Source organism: Vulpes lagopus, chromosome 1 (genome assembly GCF_018345385.1).
Source record: "Vulpes lagopus strain Blue_001 chromosome 1, ASM1834538v1, whole genome shotgun sequence".
Lineage (NCBI taxonomy): Eukaryota > Metazoa > Chordata > Mammalia > Carnivora > Canidae > Vulpes > Vulpes lagopus.
The window spans coordinates 65,588,857-65,607,365 of NC_054824.1; the positions used below are offsets into that span (position 1 = coordinate 65,588,857).

Sequence of the window (18,509 nt, forward strand, 5' to 3'; positions counted from 1 at the left end):
CCCAATAGAATTTTCTACAATGAAAGAAATGTTCTACACGTGCATTGTGTAGCCCCTGGCCACATGTGGTTACTGAGTTCTTAAAATGTGACTAGTGTGACTGAGGAACTGAATTTCTAACTTAATTAAATTTAAATAGTCACATGAGGCTAGAGGCTACCTACTGGATGGTGCAGTTCCAGATGGTTAGTCCTTGAGAGCAAATGCTGCATCTTCAATCTCTGTATCCCCTCTGTGCCTGGCACATGGTAACCTGTAAATAAAAACTGAAATAGGAAGCAGGCCTGCACTACTTTCATTTTTTGAGGTTCCTGGTATATTAAGAAGAAATGACAAAACAGGATTACAAAATTTGTGGTAGATTTTAACTGTTTACACTCTTTTTTTTTCTTGTAATGAGGAATTTTAACATTTACTCTTAGCAACCTTCAAATATGCAATACAGTATTATTACTATTTTTAAAAGATTTTATTTATTCATGAGACACACACACACACACACACAGAGGCAGAGACATAGGCAGAGGGAGAAGCAGGCTTCCTGCGGGAAGCCTGATGCAGGACTCAATCTCAGAACCCCGGGATCATGACTAAACCTAAGGCAGATGCTCAACCACTGAGCCATCCAGGTGTCCTGCAATACAGTATTATTAACTGAAGCCACCAATGCTGTACATCCCATCCCCACGGTTTCTTTTACAACTGGAATTTTGTACCATCTGACCCCCTTCACTCATTTCACCCATTCTCCAGCCTCTGCCTCTGTCAACAACCAATTGTTCTCAGTATGTTTGAGCTCAGTTTTGTTTTTGTTATTGTTTTAGATTCCACATTTGAGTGCAATCATATGGTATTTGTTTTTCTGTCCGACTTATTTCACTTAGCATGATGCCCTCAGGATCTATCCAACTTGCTGCAAATAACAAAATTTCATTCTTCTTTTATGGCTTAATCATATCTATTGTTCATACATACTACAGTCTCTTTATTCATTCAGGAACACTTTGTTTCCACATCTTGGCTATTGTAAATAATGCTTTAATGAACATGGGAGTGCAGATATATTTTTAAAATAGTGTTTAGGGGTGCCTGGGTGACTCTGGTTGAGTGTTTGCCTTTGGCTCAGGGTGTGATCCCGGGGTCCTGGGATGGAGTCCTGCATCAGGCTCCCTGCAGGGAGCCTGTTTCTCCCTCTGCCTGTGTCTCTGTGTCTCTCATGAATATATAAGCAAAATCTTTTTAAAAAATAGTGTTTACATAAATACCCAGAAGTGAAATACTGGATCATATGGTAGTTCTATTTTTAACCTTTTGAGGAAGCTCCATACTGTTTTCCATAGTGGCTGCACCAATTTACATTCCCACCAACTGTGCACAAGGATTCCCTTTTCTCCACATCCTTGCCAATGCTTGTCATTTCTTACCTTGTACTTTCTTTTTTTTTTTTTTAAGATTTTATTTATTTATTTATTCATGATAGAGAGATAGAGAGAGAGGCAGAGACACAGGCAGAGGGAGAAGCAGGCTCCATGCCAGGAGCCCAACGTGGGACTCAATCCCGGGACTCCAGGATCACCCCTGGGCCGAAGGCAGGCGCTTACCTGGCACTTTCAAAGTGCCTTTTTTGTCTATTCTCCAGATAATTACAAGATTAAAATATTATATCATAGACACATTGTAGTCTGATGAGAATGCCTAATTGTTACCGAGTATTCAATTGCCTTTGTACCTTCAACTTAACAAATATAAAAGATGTAGTAAGACAATGGCAAATCCTGCTTTAAGAGTTTCTGTGTACCTTCAGGGATCCCGGGGTGGCTTGGCAGTTCAGCGCCTGTCTCCGGTCCAGGGTGTGATCCTGGAGTCCTGGGATCGAGTCCCACATTGGGCTCCCTGCATGGAGCCTGCTTCTCCCTCTGCCTGTGTCTCTGCCTCTCTATGTCTATCATGAATAAAAAAATATTAAAAAAAATTTTCTGTGTACCTTCAGTTGAAGCATATACGTGCATATATACATATGCCTGTGAATACAAATCAGGTCACTAGTACATGGTAGAAAGAAATTTAAAACAAATAATATGATTTAGATTAGCTAGTAGAAAAGATAATTCTTCAAATTCTGGCCTACTAAAAGAATATATTGAGAGAGGCTGTGAGAAATTATTTGATTGGAGAATTAGGGATTTTTTTTTTTTTTAAGATTTTATTTATTTATTCATCAGAAACAGAGAGAGAGAGGCAGAGCCAGATGAGGGACTCCATCCCAGGTCTCCAGGATCACGGCCTGGGCTGAAGGGGGCGCTAAACCGCTGAGCCACCCAGGCAGCCCAAGAATCAGGGATTTCAAGTTTCCTACTTATGCTTGCCAATTACCTTACCTATCGACTTCCATCAGAAGGGGGAGAGAAAAGACTGACATCGTATAGATTGGCAATAGCATTAAAACTTCTTTGAAAATAATTCATTTTTCTAGCTGAATTGAAACCCTGGAGACCTAATAAAACAAGACATTCTTATCAGCATGGAAGTTTCCAATCCTGCTTGAAGTAAGGGCATGTGGCTACATATAAGGCAGTCATCATTATAGGTTTATTAATAATTTCTCTAGCTTTTGCCACAATCAACTGAGGTGGCCAGTGCAATTGCACACAGAATATAGAGAATTATAACTAAGTCCAAGCAAGAGAAAACCCAAATTTAAATAGGTTAGGACCAGGGAACAAATTAGAATGCAAATATGTAGGTCACAGGTTCCTATGGAGGCTCTAAAGCTGAGATAAAGTTTGACTCAGAGCTTCCTGATGGCCACAGTGAAAAGGGAAACACATCTAGTTACATAATCTATTTGTTTGTAAGGAAGACATATTCAATTATTCAAGGGTAGCCACGCATTTCATGTCACTTGGCTCTGAAAGATAATTCTCTCACAGAATTTTCCATGGGCAACATAAAATGACCAAATGCACAAGCGCTGCAGTAAATGCATTAGTGGGCTTTGTGGAGGAGTCACTTTCTCCTCCTATGTATGCTGAAGACACAATATTCAAAAGACAAGTCAGTAAAACACTCCTGAAAGGGGGTGAGAGGGTTTCCGTGTGTATGAGCTTAGGATAATATGATCAGGTACGTAGTTTTCTGAGGGACCGGCGAACACTCCGTCATTGAGTAATGGCGAATTCATATTGTTTAGAATTCAGTAATCCAATTAGCAGATGGCAGGTTGTTGACAACCTCCTGTGAAGAATGAGTCATCCCATGGAGATTCTCACTTAGATAGAAACATATCTCTCTATGTGGTGGTGAACAGAGGGAGAACCTGGAGGGAATCCAGGATTTTCCTTTAAAAATAGCTCTTCAAAAATAAGAAAAATAGGGGTGCCTATGTGGCTCAGTCAGTTGAGCATTCAACTCTTGATTTCAGCTCAGATCATGATTTCAGGGTTGTTAGATTGAGCTCCCTGTTGGGCTCCGTGCTCAGTGTGGAGTCTACTTGTCCCTCTCCCTCTGCTCCTCCCTTGCTCTAATAAATAAAATTTTAAAATAAGAAAAATTAATAAGTGTTCAAGTCCATAAAGTTCTATCTGATAGAACAGATGGTCTGTGAACTCACATACAAACCTGGTTTGTGTGTGTGTGTGTGTGTTTTCTTCATTTTTACAAAGTCAACTAGGTATCTAACACATTAGTTACCAATACTTAGAGAGCAATAGATTTCAAATCTGGCAACCCTGATAGTGGTCCCACCACTTGGCAACAATCTGCTGGGTTGAGGGTAGAGCATTTAGGTATGTGAGTGCCCTGTTTGAAAATGAAGATTTGGACTGAAAAAATTTCAAAGAAATGATCAGTTGTTCACTTTGGATATAGGAAAATCTGTATAATGTTCCCATGAAATGTATGGCTTTTAGCAAAGTGGCCAGCAGGTCTACCTGAAAGAATAACTTGCAGCATATATCTTTAAATAAAGAAATGAATCTGGTATTTTATCGGATCTAAGCCAATTAAACTTGAGAACATGTACCAAAATAATTATTTTGATTTTAGAACAAGTGATCAATATCCATTCTTTCAGTCAATGGTAAATCACAAAATCAACTGTATATGAGAACTTCATTATAATAAAATATCAGCATTAAGGAAGATAATTGACTTTTTATCTTTAAAGCAAGGTAGTGTATGTCAAAATAATCCAAAAGTGGTTTTCAAATTATTTAGAAATAGTTTAAAAACAAGGAGGTCCACAACATGCATGCTACTTGAAATACCTTATGATCTGTTTGAACACAAATTCTATTGATCTGGACCTCCAAGAAATGCAGAAGTCCTGGTTTTCTAAGAACTAGAACTCTATACTGAACACGTGGAATTCAACTTGAATTAGTTCTTGTTCACAGAATAAAGCCTGAGAAATCATTTAAAGCGGCAAACATTGCTTTATTTGCATTTTCTAATTATAAATGTACACTATCAAAAATTTAGAAAATAAAGAATTTAGAAAAAAAAGAATTTAGATTATTTTTTCCCCAACTTTTTATTTTGAAAAATTTCAAACCAACAGAATACAGATACACAGACCAACAGTCCTCCCAGTTACTAATTAATGCTGAGCCACAATTTACTCGGAGCTTCTTGGCAAAGTGAAAGGAGAAAACAGTTATATAATTCACATGGCCTATAAGGAGAAAACATATCAGTTACTCAAGGGTAGCGAGTGTATTGTGACATTTGGCCTGAGAAAAAAATTCTCTTGTGTTCACTTAATAAGGAATACAAAGCATATCATACACAACAACCTACAGTTACTGCATCGATGAGTTCTGGAAACTATGTCATCTAGTATCCCTCAATGTTAGCAGAGGGTATGAAAGTAGCAGCCTGGAGGGAAAAGCATAGACTCTAGTCTCTCACTGCCTAGGGTTGAATCCTGGCCCCATCAATTATTGTGTGACCCTGAGTAAATTATTTAATCTTTCTGTGCCTTACCTTCCTGATTTATAAAGTATTGTGATTAAAACCACATACCTCGAAGAGCTGTTATGAGACCTAAACGAGTTAATGCCTAGTATCTACCTAAATCAAGACCTGGCATATAGTAAGCATCATTATTATAATAAATGCTAAAGAAAAAGTGTGCACATGATGTGGTAGTATAGAGGAAGGGCACTTAAAGCAAGGGCTGAGGAAAGATGGATGCCTGTGCTGGGTCCAAATCTAAGTCTACTACTTAATTGCTGTTAGTATGACCTTGACCAGATTACTTCAACTTTGTTTTCTCGCCCGCTATAATAGAGATATAATGTCAGCTGTTGCTACAGTAAGCGTATGTCTACAAAATTAAATGAGATACTGAGGAGTAGATAAGCAGATGTAATAGAACATGGTATGTATAATAAATAGATGTTTCTTCTTGGATCTGGTGGAAAAGTCAATGAATTCCTCTAGCATTCAACTTTTACACAGGTCCATTTTTTCCCAATTAAACAGTGTAATTTGTTTAGAACTGGTTGTACATAATCTTTCAGATCACAAAACTACTTAGGAGGAATGTTTAATGATTGACATTGGCTTAGCACAACCCTGTTTTTTTAAATAACCGCTGAAAATGTTGTGGTACGGTTATATCCATTTCTGAGGCATACTGTGCCTGAGAGAGTAGGTAAATACCTTGATTTCCATTAGACAAAACTGCCGCCTTATCTGTATCGCTTTATACATCCCTCATTTCATTTCATACAGGTTTCTACTATAGCATGTGGAATACTGTGTTACAGATAATAGTTCAATTTGTACCTTGCTTTGTTTGAAAAAGAACTATGGTGATTAGTTACATACTTACTTATGTGTTTACCTCCCTTCCAAAATCTGTGAGCTTCTCAGATAACTATGTCAGAGCCATAGTGTCTACACAGAAGCTGGCATATCAATGTTTGGTGAAGTAATCTGAGTAGGATTTGAAGTGTGCTGTTATAAGCAAATGAGTTTAATATAAAGTTGGGGGGATTACCCAGGAATTTATGTGAAAATCAGAGACAGCCTGATCTCTCTTTGGGTGGATGAGAAAACCAAAGCATGGAATAGTTAAGTGATTTATTCAAGGTTATATAGCTAGTTTGTTGCCAGAACCCAGACTAGAGTTTTAAAATTCCACTTGAAAACCACTGCAGGGTCCAATCCACTATATTGACCTGCCTTTCAGACCCTAGTGATTCGATGTCTATATCTACTACCCCACTAAAGCCATTATTATTGGTCACCAATCATTTTTGTGTTGCTAAATCTAATCAGTGCTTTTCAGCTCTCGATATACTTGAGCTATTTGTGATCTCTGACTCTGCTGACCTATCTCCATCTTGCAATTCTTTCCAATTTTGGCTTTTGAGGTATTATGCTCATCTAGTTCCTTTACCTCTCTGGCCATCATTCCTCAGGCTTTGTAGGCTTCTGTTCATCTGCCACTCCCTTTTACAGTTAGTTTTACTCTCTCCTTGGTGTTCTTTATTGCTTCTTCTATATTTTCTCCCTGATTGATCTCATCCATGCCTAGGACTTAAATCACCAATTAAAAGTTAATGTCCTCTAAATCTATTTTGTTTTGACTCGAGTTCTCTCCTCATTCATAGTGTAATTCAATTTCTTATTGGACATTTCCCTCTGGATGTGCAGGTTCCCTCCATCAAGTCACAGTCACAATGTCTCTGAGGGAGCCTATGAAACTGCACCCTTCTTTTTCACATAAAGGATAATGTAGCAGAAGACCAAATATCATCTTTACTACTGATTGTATTAGTTTCCTATTGCTGTTGTAACAAATACCACAAACTTAGTAAACAGCAGAAATTTATTACCTTAGTCTGAAGATTAGAAATCCTAAAACCAAGGTACTGGCAGAGCTGCATTTTCTCTGGGGAGTTTAAGGGGGAATCCATTTCCTTGCCTTTTCCAGTTTCTAGAGCAGTCTGCATTCCTTGGCTTCATCTTCAATGCCAGCAGTACATATTCTTCAAATCTCTCTTTTTCTCTTACCTATGTTTCCATCTTATCTTTCTCCCTGATTCCTATCTTCCTACCTCCAAGCCCAGACAGATAACCTAAAATGATCTCTCCATCTCAAGATCCTCGACTTAATTACAACTGCAAAGTCCCTTTTGCCATGTTAAGGGAGGGAACATATTCACAGATTCATTCACATGAACATCATTGGGGGACCATTGTTCTGTACAAGACAACTGACGAAGTTGGTATTGGATATTACCTGAAGGCAGAGAGCCTCCTAATGCCAAATTCTGAAATTAAACAGGTTTACTAACTTTGTAGCCTGGGACCAGGCACCCTCAACCCCACTCAGGTCCTGCTCCTGGAGGAGCAGAGAACACACCGAGGCAATTCTTTGAAGACAATTTTCTTTTAAAAGAAAAGAATGGGGGATCCCTGGGTGGCGCAGCGGTTTGGCGCCTGCCTTTGGCCCAGGGAGCGATCCTGGAGACCCGGGATCGAATCCCACATCGGGCTCCTGGTGCATGGAGCCTGCTTCTCCCTCTGCCTGTGTCTCTGCCTCTCTCTCTCTCTCTCTGTGACTATCATAAATAATAAAAAAAAAAATAATTAAAAAAAAAGAAAAGAAAAGAATGGGGTGGGCAATACTATGTCCAGTTTCTCCTTTTAGATTCACCAATCAGGAAGTCACTCCTTCAGGGAGGAGTGAGCTGGGGCAGGTGCCACGAGAGGGCATATTATATCAATGGATATCACTTCAAATGGAAGAGTATCATGAGTGGAGACTAAGCGTTCCCACAATAGGCATATCCGTATTTGAACTCATCACCAAGTAACTCATCCCACAAATCTCATCATCCTCCACCACGGTCACCACTACCACCTGGTAACTCAGCACAGAAACCGTGGATAACCCAGACTCATCTTCCTTCCCATCTTCCTAAATGGTTCTACCATCTACTCCAGCACCCATACTAAAAACGTACGCCCCCACTCAGCGCTGGCCACCCTAACAGCACTCACACGCCTTCTTTCTCCTACATCTCCATAGCCAAAATCTCTGTTTTTTTTTTCTTATAAAGACTTTATTTACTTATTCTTGAGAGAGAGGCAGAGAGAGAAGCAGGCTCTATGCAGGGAGCCCGACGTGGGCCTCGATCCCGAGTCCCAGGATCACGCCCTGGCTAAACCGCTGCGCCACCCAGGCTGCCCCGCCCACACCTTAGTTAGGGCCCTTATCACTTGACTGGAGTAGAGCAGTGGCCTCAATACTGGCCTCCCGCTCTTAAGTCTTACTCTTCTGTCCATGTTCACTCCCATATCTTTGTTTATGAAACAGCCTTTGCCTGGAATTACGCCCTTTAGAGTTAGTCTCCAGCCCCCCACAGCCTGGTACCCCAGTTTGCCCAAGCGTCAAGCAAAACTTGAGTAATCAACGTCAGCCAGGATCGGACTTGAATCTAGGTTTCTCTGACTCCAAAGTCCCTGCTCTCACCTGCTCTTGCTCGACTGCCTTCTCCTACAATAAAAATTAATTTTAAGAAAAAAAAATCACTTAGAGCCTAATGGGCTTTATACTTCCCAAAGCGCCTCCGCAAACATTCTTTCCTCTTAGCCTCACAATCCTCCAACGTAGGCAGGATGGGTCCTGCCGCCCCGGTTACAAAATGAGGACCCCGGGGAATTCGAGGCTCGGCTCATCCCCCCCCCGCCCCCCGCTGCCGGGCTGAGGAGTCACTGAGCAGTTCCCCACGTTAACCACGCCCGCAGCCCCCTCTGGTCCCGCTCCCCGCGGGACCTCCCCGCGGGACCTCCCCGCGGGACCTCCCCGCGGGACCTCCCCGCACTTCACAGAAGCGGCCGACGGGATCCGCGCCAGTCCGGACGAGGCCGCTGCTCCTTCCACCGCAGGCTCCCTGAACCTCGCGACAGGGACCGTCCCGTCCGCAGTGACGAGTCGGTGACGCAATACGGTGACGTACGGTGACGTGACTTACCGGAGCCAGGTGCCGGCAGGGCAGCCACACCCTGGGGCCCCCAGCTCCGGAGGGCCACGGGTCGGGCGGGTGGGGAAACGCCGCGAAACCAGCCTGGGGAGACACCTCCCGCCCCGAACCGTCAGACCCCGCCCGCCGCCGCCGCCGCCGCCGCCCGGTTGCTAAGTGACGCCAGCGCGCAGAGGCGCGTGCGCGGCCACGGCGCTGTGCGTGAGGGCGGACGCGCGCCGCGGCGGCGGCGGCGAGGACGGCGGCGGCGGCGGCGGCCGAGGGGGCGGTGGCTACGAGGGGCGTGCGGAGCCGGCGGAAGAGGCTTCTGTGCGGGCTGCTAGGTCGCCGAGGAACCTCGTTGGGGTGAGTGGCCGGCGCCTCGCAGCGGAGCTGGGGCCTGGCCGCCCCCGCCGGCGGGCCCGGGGCGGTCCCCGCGCGCGCCGCCCCACGCCCCTCTGCCGCTTTTTCCGGGGGCGGGGGAGGGTCAGTTCCTGGGCACGGGCGCTCGGGGAAGCGGCGGCGAGGGGCCGGGCGACGGCGTGTGGTCCCGGAAGGTGTGGTGGGAAGTAGGTGTCTGGGGGCGTCGGACCGAGGAGCCGCAGTCTGGAGAAGCCCAGGCTCTCCCGGAGCCGCCTGGCAGCCTGCCTGAGACCCGGTGGACCGAGCCCGAGGGGAGGCGGGGCGCGGGCGCGGGGCGCGGGGCGCGCGGTGGGGGTGCGGAAAGTTTGGCGCTGCGGGGCCCGGCCTCGCCCCTGCCCTGGCTGGGATGCGAGGGGGAGCCGGTTGTTCCGGAGAGAGTTGTGAATCCGTGCGGGCGAGCGGCGTCAGACACACCCACGGCCCGGGGAAGGCGATCTGTCAGTGCTGCTAGGGGGCGGCCAACCTGTTGCCCGGACTTTCCGACTTCACGTGTCTGTGCACGTGCCTGATGCCCGCGGACAGCTCTGCCCCGCGCATCCCGTCACGCTGCTGCTACGGGTTTTGAGGCCGGGGGCGGATATCCATCCTCGTAGACTGCAGTCAGCTGTTTTTTATTTCCCCGAAGTCTCTTGTGTTTCTGTCGTTATGAGGACCGAGGAAGGATGGAGGCGCTGCCTTTTTTGTTTTGTTTTGTTTCTAATTTCCTTTAAAAGGAGTACACACTTGCTAGTTACCGGGCGGAAAAATGCATATTCTCTTCCACGTGCGGGCTGGAGCATGGTGGTGGGCGGACAGGCCCGGGGGTAAGGTGCAGCAGGTCGTCAGCCCAGTGGTCCCAGTGCGCCCGCTCCCCTCGTGAGTCAATGTGTGGTGGTTGTCGTTACCTTTCTTGGGAGAAAAGAGTATTGGAGGCGGGGGAAAAGTGGGTATTTCCTGACTTTTGATGAAGACAAAGCGTGGAACTGGCACAGAGACTGTACTGAAATTCAGTCGTATAATCTGTGCAGGAGAATTGAAGAGAGTAACTTGTAAGTTTTCATTCAGCTCTAAAATATTGTGGGCCAGTTTCCTAAGTAAGGATCCGTACAGTGTGCTGCCTGAGGTGCTTGCATCTTGGGACCAATAATAACCTTGCTCTGTAGCACTAAGAGTAATGGAAATTCAGTGTCTCCTGCTCTCCAGACTGCACCAGCTTTTAGGACAGGTATCATGTCTTTTTTACTCATGGCCATATCTTAAGCATCTACAAGAGCCTTTGCCACAGAGTACGCAGGTTATAGGTATTTGTTACACATTGCACTATGAGTGTTTATTGATGTAGAGCAAGCGTTTAACTTCGTCCATCTAGTAGTTAATACATGTGCCCCTGTGCGTATATATAGTCACGTTACATGTGGGAGAAGGGTTATGGGTACAAATGACATAGAAGAGCTGGCTTTTTTTTTTTTTTTTTTAAGAGAAATCTGGCTAGGAAAACAAAGCATATGTATGTCAAATCATTATGAAACCAAATGAGGCAGTATGTAAACAAGTGCTATGTGAGGTGCTGTACTTTAAGTGCAGCGGAAATTTAGAAAAACCAAGACCTGTGGTGGGCTGAGGTAGTGAACTCTTTGGAAGAGTTAACAAAATTTGAATTAGAAAAGAGATAAATCATATGTTGAGAAAATAGTGTGAATCTGCTGGATGAGGGCTATATTGAGGAGACCTTCGTGTCATGTCTGGTGAGTGGAGTAGAAGATCTCTGATAGGGAGATATTGGAGAGAGAAGGTTTAGCAGGCTGGAGAGGGAATGTCTGAAGACTAAGGCAGGCGGGGATGCCTGGGTGGCTCAGCGGTTGGGCGTGTCTTTGGCTCAGGCTGTGATCCCACGGTTCTGGGATCGAGTCCCATATCGGACTCCCTGCAAGGAGCCTGCTTCTCCCTCTGCCTTTGTCTCTTTGTGTGTGTGTATTTCATAAATAAATAAATAAAATCTTAAAAAAAACCCAAAAAACAAAAAACTAAGGCAAGCTTATCAGCATCACACTGATAGCAGGATAGGGCCTGCTTGCTGGGTGGGATGGGAGTTGTGTTAAAGTAGAGTCCTAGACAAAAATAAGTGTTATCCTTGCTTAAAATTAAGAGATATTATGGTTGAACCAGGATCAGGTTGTTGTATACTTCTGAATTCAGTTACTGATTTGAATAAATGCCTCACAGTTTATTCAAATCACTAATGTGAGTGTGTCTTATGTAGTCGGCAGTGCATGTCCCCATTTCTAAAATCTAACTGTCATGCTTGGGCCTTTCCATTGGAAATCTGAAATGATGTACCCAAAGCAATTATCCAGCCACTCTCAGTAACACAGTTTTGCTTGGGATTATCTCTTATAGTGGTCTGTGAGGATTGTAGTTACTGCTGATCCTGTAAAATACACAAATAATGTTTGCTAGGAAAGGAGTCTATTTGAAGAAAGACACTAAAAAATATTGACAGAAAGATTTGAGAAAATTAAAGATATTGCTGCTGAATATTGAACCTTTGATCTTTATAATATCTTTTGTTGTTAATGTGGAAGTTCTTTGGAGTGGTGAATAAACCTGAAGTTGGATTGCTGACCTACCATGTGTAAAGTTGCAGCACCATATGTTGCATTATTTAACAACTCAGCAAATATTTATTGGGTGCTGGCTATGGCTAGAAACTGTGGTCAGTGCTGGGAAGACAAAGAATAAGACACCTCTTGAGATACTAAGTGTTCATTAGACTACGGAACCCCTAACTGTCGTATAAGAGTTAATCACTTTGGAATAAGTAAAATGCTAAGGGCATTGATCACTTTGGCTGGGGAAAATTTGATAGAATCAGGGAAAGCTTTCACAAGAAGAGGATAGAACTTAACCCTGGAGGTTGCGTAGAATTTTGCACATGTAAAAGGGAAAATGAACATTCCAAGCAGAGGGGAGAACATAAGCAAAGTTGTCAAAGATTAAAACTAATAGGGTTTTTGGAAAACCTTGAGTTGTTTCTTGATGAGACAGGAAAGGAATGTTTGGAGCCAAATTACATTGGGGTCTTTCATTCCATTCTAAAAAGCTTAGACTTACCCCCCGCCCTGCCAATGCCCCTCTCATGTTGGCGATGGAGAGCCTTAGAAGGTGGACTCATCAGACCAGAAAGTTAACTGACAGGTCCTGTGCAGAATTGCATGAGAGTGAAGAGGCAGGGAAACCAGTTAGGATGTAGATGAGAGCTGCTGGGAGCTTGAAGAGGGAAGGTGGGAGTGGATGGATTGTAGAGCTATTTTAGATGTTAAAATCTCTAAATGTTATGACCAGCTAGAGGTGAGAGAGTGAGAAGTCAAAGATGTGTCTGGCTTGAGTAACTGATGATTATGATGACATTAAATTAATGGAGGAGGAACAGATATGCAGGGGAGAGAAGAAATGATGTTAATGTTAATTATCGGGTCCCTGTGTAGTGTTTAGAGAGAGCCACTAGGTGATTGGAAATTCTACTCCAGAGTTGATGAGACAGTTTAGGAATAACTGTGACAGTCTTCAAGGATATGTTTCCATAGTACTATTCTAGAAGTGGACTTTGGGGTCAGGAAAACTGGAGGTCAGATCTGTTTAACTTATTGGTTGAGTTGGGCAACCTTGGGCAAGTTATTTAATATCTCTAAGCCTAAATTTCCTTTGAAAAGTGGGGTTAGTAATACCTTAAAGAATCGTTGTGGAGATTAATATGTGCATGATGATTAGCATAGTGCCTAGCTTATAAATACTTAATGATAACTGCTGCTATTAGTAGTGGTAGTTATAGTTAGCATTGTAGAGGTAGTAGAAGAATATATAACTACCCAGAAAGATGGAGAATGAGAACTAGAAAGGACAAGGAATGGAACTTTTGGACATTAACGCTTGGATCAAACTTTGAATGGTTCTCAAACTTAAGCATGCATCACAAATACCTGAGGCCTTGATAAAACACAGATTGCTGGGCCCCAACAGTCTGAGTGGGGTCAGGAATTTGCATTTTGAAGAAGGTCTCTGGTGATGCTGATGCTTGTGTTCCCAAGGCCACACTTTGAGAACTACTGACTTGGAGATTGGTTGAAAGAAGAGAAATCAGCATAGAGACTAACAGAGAGATTGGGCAGCTGGAAAACCAGGAGAGAGTTCAGAGAAGGTTAGGGAGGTAGCAGCCTGAAGACTTTAGATCCACCAGTGTGCTTCCAGTTCTGTAGATCTCATCCCATTCTTATTTCTGTCTTCTCCAGAATGTGGCACAATGCTTGGCACATAGCATTGCTTGAATGAACCTTGGAAGCCCCTTAATACTGTCCTTGTGCATGATTGCACATACTTTACATGCAGATTTCATTCATCCTCTTATATCTCTGCTGAGTCATAGAGAAGTTACTGTTTCTGGTTTTACACATAGACACAGACGCATGTGCTCGTGCGCGTGCTCAGTAACTACAGAAAATTTCTTCCAAATGATGCATTAGCTGGGTTCTGTGACTTTGTGTTGGATGTCCTAACTCCTCCCTTTATTTTTAATGTCAGAGTCCAGTTTGCAAAATATTTGTCCATAACAGATGTCAAGATTACAGTCTATGTCTTGTATTAGGCACTTTGCAGGTTTATTAGGTATAGGTATACTCCCTGTACCTTGGAAGTTTATAATAAGATGGGCAAAGGAAAGGAGTAGAAGGTGATAACGATTACAAAAATGTTGATTGAGGGGTACCTGAATATAAAGACTTAGTCCTTGTTTGCTGATATACCTTGGATCTTATGTGTCTCATATACTGAGGACTTTTGTCTGCAGAACAAATATTAGTTCTAATCTCTGACAGGAATTTGTAAGAGAGTTCCACTGTGTAAGAAAATCAAACAGTAGTTGCTTGTATAAGATACAAGCATGTTATAAAGAGATTTCAGGAGGTAAGTTGTAGTTTCATGACTCACTAGTTAGCTACTCACCATGCTTCCTGGTCTCTTGTTTTCTCTCAGTTATTCTGTTAACATTTGTTAAGTATCTACCATGTGCCAGAAACTGTATAAAGTGCTGGCTGTAGAGAAATAATTGCTCTGGGTATCTAGCACTGGCATTAGTTGGGGGTATAATGTGTGTGAATGAGTGTGTACACACATTGTCAGGGGAAGATCTGATACTTGCATTTTATAATTTTAAGAATATATTGATATGAGCAGACATCAAGGACTTGAAGTTAAATTCATCCAGCCTTATGTATGCAAGGAGCCATGAAAAAATATAGAAATAAAAGGTTTTGAATATATATTTCTTTTATTAGAAAGAAGAGCACAAGCAGGAGGGCCAGAGGTGGGGCGGGGGAGAGATCTCAAGCAGACTCCATGCTGAGTGCAGAACCTAACATGGGGCTTGATCTCAGGACCGTGAGATCGTGACCTGAGCCAAAACCAAGAATGGGGTGCCTAACAGACTATGTCACCCAGGCACCCCAATAAATACAAAGTTTTAAGCAAAGAATGTATACTTCAGTAGAGGAGGAAAAATGTATTTATAATACTATTACATAGAATATGATAAGTACTATATAAATATTGGTCACAGACTAGAGTCTCCAATGCTTATTGAGTACCTGAGTTTTCAACTGTGATTTCAATTCATACGTTATTTACTAGGTGTTCCAGAAATTATAATATCATAAATCCAAATTAATATCCTGGAATGCCTCTTGCATCTTTATATGATACCAGAAAATATCTGGTAGTCTGTGTCTTTGTTTCTTGGTTTGGGAAATATTCTTCTAGTACATGAAAGCAGAAAGGTTATTAACAACTGGCTATTGTTTGTCAAGTCACTGCATTATTCTAGGGCTCTTTTCTATATGTCGTTTAATCCTTATAATAACAGGTTTGTACATTGGGTATTGTCTCTACTTTACTAATAAGGCGATTGAGATTCAGAATGGGGAGAACAGTTTGCCTGCCATTTGTGGCCAGGGAGTTGAGGCTTGGACTCCAGAGTCATTATTGCTCTTCATGTCAACTACTGGCATCGGCGTGGGGCCTAGCACGCAAATATCCAGATGGAGGAATCCAATCTTGTTTTTGCTGATTTGGGAAAAGTTATTGGAGGAAGTTAGAATTTTAATAACTGCCTGAACAATTGAAGACAATTTGATAATATTTTTGGGATAGAGGGGAAAAGGAGGTGGACTTTTAAAAAGCCTCAGTGCTAATTCTTCTGTGATGACATGGCTATATTTGACCCCACATTTTTTTAGTTCTGACAAGAGATTTTACGTAAACATCAGATTTCCCACTTTTCTATATATAGGTACAAGTCTTCAAGAGGAGGAACTAACTGTACTTTTCCAAGCTAATGACATTTAAAATAAATTCAGAACTCCTTTTTTTTTTTTTATCACTTAGTGAAAAATATCTTGCTCTTCACCCTAAACAGTAAGGTGTTCTCTCCACACCACTCATTCCTTCTATCCCTCCACATGTTTATTTTTTAATCTGTTTACAAGTTAAATAGTTGTATATTCTATTTGATTTATCCCTTTTGGGTCCTATTTTATATATTCCTGAAATAACAACTGTAAGCATCTTTGTAAAGCAGAGTCAGTTCTGGCTAATTTCACAATTAATACCTTTATAAAATTATAATTATACCGATAGATATCAAATGCCGTATTACCTGTTGTTATATAACAAATTACCCCCTCCAAATTAGCAGCTTAAAACAACACTTTTTTTAAGAGAGAGGAAGTGGGGAGGGGTGGGGCAGAGAGGGAGAGAAAATCTTAAGCAGGTTCTACATCCAGCTCAGAGCCTGACAGGGATCTCTACAACCCTGAGATCATGCCCTGAACTGAAAATCAGAAGTCAGAAGCCCAATTGACTGAACCACCCAGGCGCCCCAGACATTTATCTAATGATTTCATTTCCAATGAAATGAATTCTAATGGTTTAGGAATTCATTTGCAGCTTTGCTGGGTGATTCTGGCCCAAAGTCTCTGATGAATTGCTCTACACCTGTTGACCAGCACTGCCATAGTCATCCAAAGGCTTGATTAGGACTGGAGGGTCTGCTTCCTAGATGGCTACTTCACATGACTGTTAGCACAAGTCCTTAGGTCTTTAATAAAAGAGGTCTTTAATAAAAGAAGTCTTTAATAAAAAGGGGCTGTTTGAGTGTATGTCAGCTGATTTCACCCAGAGCAAGGGATGCAGGAGTGAGGAAGGAGGATACCACATGACTTATATGGTCTGTCTTGAAAACATACACTGCCACTTCTGCTCTATCCCATTTGTTATAAGCAGGTCACTAAGGCCAGCTCGCACTCTAAGAAAGACAAGTAGCCTCTACTTTTTTTGGGGGGGGGGATGGGTCAAAGAATTTGTAGACATATTTTAAAACACCATAAATCCTTTGTCATATGAAGCTGTATCGTCAGCTGAAATTATATCTATTTTTCAAAAAGATTTTACTTATTAGAGAGTGTGCATGCAAGAGCGAGGGGAGCGTCTGGGGAGAGGGAGAAACAGACTCTCCACTGAGCAGGAAGCCCGATTCAGGCCTCAATCCCAGGACCCCAAGATCATGGCCTGAGCTGAAGGCAGAGGCTTAATGGACTGAGCCACCCAGGCACCCCTGATTGTCTCTATTGTCATATGTGTAGTAATGTAGTAGTTTTTTTGACTTGTGTATTCACAGTATTTTCTGGAAATGTTCAGAAGGTGGTGGTTTTTTAAATCTAAAGCAGGTTTTCACATATTACAGATTTGTTGGTGATATCATGAGGTTTTGCATCTATTTCATTAGCTGCAGTTCCAATACCACTGGAATACTTTGATTTTTATCCTATTTTATTAACTTGTATCATTTCATTTACACTATTTAATGGTTTTTATGATTAATCATAAAGGTTTTTTAATATTAAGATTTTATTTATTTACTCATGAGAGGCACACAGAGAGAGGCAGAGACATAGGCAGAGAGAGAAACAGGCTCCCTGTGGGGAGCTGGAGGCAGGACTTGATCCCAGACCCCGGGATCACAACCTGAACCAAAGGCTGAGACTCAACCATTGAGCCATCCAGGCATCCTTCCAGGATTAATCTTAAATAGAACCAAACATTTCAAGACAAATTAATTTACTTTCTAACCTTTTTTTTTTTAAAGATTTTATTTATTCATGAGAGACACACACACACACAGAGAGAGAGAGAGAGAGAGAGAGAGGGGCAGAGATACAGGCAGAGGGAGAAGCAGGCCCCATGCAGGGAGCCTGACTCGATCCCGGGTCTCCAGGTTCACGCCCTGAGCTGAAGGTGACGCTAAACTGCTAAGCCACCCAGGGATCCCCACTTTCTAAACGTTTAGAAGAAAAGTCCTTGCTTAATCCATGTTTGAAGGCACTCATTTCAGCTTCTACAGAGCACAGTGACTTTGGGTTTCATGGTTTGGATGAGGCTAACTTTGTTCACGTCCTTTGGGTACTTGAGAAATTCTTCTTGAGTGAGATCCTTAATTAGCTCCATTGGATTCCAAATCTTGTTCTTTAGAAAATATATGTAGGATATAATTGGTTTAGTCGGAGAACCTTTTTTGGAACATCACAGTTAGGTACATATTTTGGCACTTTATTTCTTTAGTTTTTTTTTTCAATTTTTAAAAAAGGTTCTTATTTATTTTGAAGAGAGAGAGGAAGCGAGCATGAGCAGGGGAAGGGGCAGGCGAAGAGGGAAAGAGAAAATGTCAAGCAGACTCTGTGCTGAGTATGGAGCCCGACATGGGCTCTATCTTACGACCCTGAGATCATGACCTAAGCTGAAACCAAGAGGTGGACACTTAACCAACTGAGCCATCCAGGCGTCTCTATTTCTTTAGATGTTAAATAGATTTAGACTTCACTGTCCCTACCCCCAGCAGGTATCCATTACCTTACTTTTTTCTTTTTTTTTTTTTGACCTAATTTTACACAGACAGAAAAGAATTCTACATTCCTCCAAATGTTAACATTTTACCACATTTGTTTTATCCTTTCTCTTTCTCTCTCTCTCACACACACACACACACACACACACATTGTTCAAGAGTAAGCTACAGAGCATTATTTA

The 18,509-nt window shown here is 42.4% G+C and overlaps 1 protein-coding gene across 4 annotated transcripts in view; it reads left to right on the forward strand.

Moving 5' to 3' along the window:
- The first annotated feature begins 9,194 nt into the window (after positions 1–9,194).
- Positions 9,195–18,509, forward strand: part of BTBD9 (BTB domain containing 9) — a 416,542-nt gene continuing 407,227 nt past the window's right edge. For 2 of the 4 annotated variants that reach the window (XR_005987172.1, XM_041750949.1), the window contains exon 1: positions 9,195–9,344. The gene's annotated coding sequence lies outside the window, so the exon portion shown is untranslated. Of the gene's footprint in view, positions 9,345–9,475; positions 9,548–18,509 lie in introns of those variants that run through there. The other 2 variants (XM_041750950.1, XM_041750951.1) reach the window with 2 other exon arrangements.